The sequence below is a fragment of the Entelurus aequoreus genome, linkage group LG02 (assembly GCF_033978785.1).
Source record: "Entelurus aequoreus isolate RoL-2023_Sb linkage group LG02, RoL_Eaeq_v1.1, whole genome shotgun sequence".
NCBI classification, from domain to species: Eukaryota; Metazoa; Chordata; class Actinopteri; order Syngnathiformes; family Syngnathidae; genus Entelurus; species Entelurus aequoreus.
Window position 1 is genome coordinate 27,294,640 of NC_084732.1, and position 2,391 is coordinate 27,297,030.

Below are 2,391 nucleotides of genomic sequence, written 5' to 3' on the forward strand. Positions count from 1 at the left end.
TGTGGAAACGATCCCCACCCACACTGCTTGGTGCCTCGTCTCGTAGATTACCATAGTAACAAGTACGATTGTACGGTATACGGGTATTAGTATAGTACCCCGATACTAATGAATCATATTCGATACCATACCGCATTTGGAAAGTACCGGTCCGCCACACCCTAAAATTTTTTGTTAAAATAAAGCCAATAATGCAATTTTTTTCTGGTCCCCTTTATTTAGAAAAGTACCGAAAAGTATCGAAATAATATTGGTATCAGAACAAGACTAGTCACTAAAATATCATGCAAAAACGCAGATTCCAACCATTGAAATACGTTGTATAGTTCAAGACTTATGGTAATTTGAAAACATCACTGCACATCATAATGTCAGCTACAGTTTCCATCTTAAAGATCTTAAAAAAATGTTTGGATTGAAAAGCTTAACGGGCCGCATGTGGCCCCCGGGACTTAAAGGTCTACTGAAACCCACTACTACCGACCACGCAGTCTGATAGTTTATATATCAATGATGAAATCTTAACATTGCAATACATGCCAATACGGCCGGGTTAGATTAGTAAAGTGCAATTTTAAATTTCCCGCGAAATATTCTGCTGAAAACGTCTCGGTATGATGAAGTTTGCGCGTGACGTCACGGATTGTGCGGACATATTAGGACACCATTGTGGCCAGCTATTAAGTCGTCTGTTTTCATCGCAAAATTCCACAGTATTCTGGACATCTGTGTTGGTGAATCTTTTGCAATTTGTTTAATGAACAATGGAGACAGCAAAGAAGAAAGCTGTAGGTGGGATCGGTTTATTAGCGGCTGGCTGCAGCAACACAACCAGGAGAACTTTGAGTTGGATAGCAGACGCGCTACTGTGAGTACGCAGCTTTGGCTTCCAAACATTTGATCGCTTGCCCGTACGTGCGTGCCGCTATGTGCATGTCACGTACGTAACTTTGGGGAAATATATGTGCTGTATGAACTTTATGGAGGTGAACGGTACTTTGGGCTGTGGGATTGAGTGTGTTGTGCGGGTGTTTGAGTTGTATTGGTGGGTTATATGGACGGGAGGGGGGAGGTGTTTGTTATGCAGATTAATTTGTGGCATATTAAATATAAACCTGGTTGTGTTGTGGCTAATAGAGTATATATACACTACCGTTCAAAAGTTTGGGGTCACATTAAAATGTCCTTATTTTTGAAGGAAAAGCACTGTACTTTTCAATGAAGATAACTTTAAACTAGTCTTAACTTTAAAGAAATACACTCTATACATTGCTAATGTGGTAAATGACTATTCTAGCTGCAAATGTCTGGTTTTTGGTGCAATATCTACATAGGTGTATAGAGGCCCATTTCCAGCAACTATCACTCCAGTGTTCTAATGGTACAATGTCTTTGCTCATTGGCTCAGAAGGCTAATTGATGATTAGAAAACCCTTGTGCAATCATGTTCACACATCTGAAAACAGTTTAGCTCGTTACAGAAGCTACAAAACTGACCTTCCTTTGAGCAGATTGAGTTTCTGGAGCATCACATTTGTGGGGTCAATTAAACGCTCAAAATGGCCAGAAAAAGAGAACTTTCATCTGAAACGCGACAGTCTATACTTGTTCTTAGAAATGAAGGCTACTCCACAAAATTGTTTGGGTGACCCCAAACTTTTGAACGGTAGTGTATGTCTTGTGTTTATTTACTGTTTTAGTCATTCCCAGCTGAATATCAGGTCCCACCCACCTCTCACAGCATCTTCCCTATCTGAATCGCTTCCACTGCCCTCTAATCCTTCACTCTCACTTTCCTCATCCACAAATCTTTCATCCTCGCTCAAATTAATGGGGTAATCGTCGCTTTCTCGGTCCGAATCGCTTTCGCTGCTGGTGGTCATGATTGTAAACAATGTGCAGATGTGAGGCGCTCCACAACCTGTGACGTCACGCTACTTCCGGTACAGGCAAGGCTTTTTTTTATCAGCGACCAAAAGTTGCGAACTTTATCGTCGATGTTCTCTACTAAATCCTTTCAGCAAAAATATGACAATGTCGCGAAATGATCAAGTACGACACATAGAATGGACCTGCTATCCCCGTTTAGATAAGAACATTTCATTTCAGTAGGCCTTTAATTTGCCCAGGTCTGCTGTAATTGCTGCCAAAGGTGCATCAACAAAGTATTGAGCAATTATGTGCATTGGATTATTTATTTATTTTATATACATTTGCAAACATTTTTTAATAAACATTTTCACATTGTCATTATGTGGTATTCTTGTTGGATAGACATGCATTCATTCCATTTTGGAGTAAGGCTGCAACGGAGCAAAATGTGGAAAAAGTGATGAATACTTGCACTGTAACTCTTGTTTAATAGTAATGGTTTTTTGAACACTTTGCGTA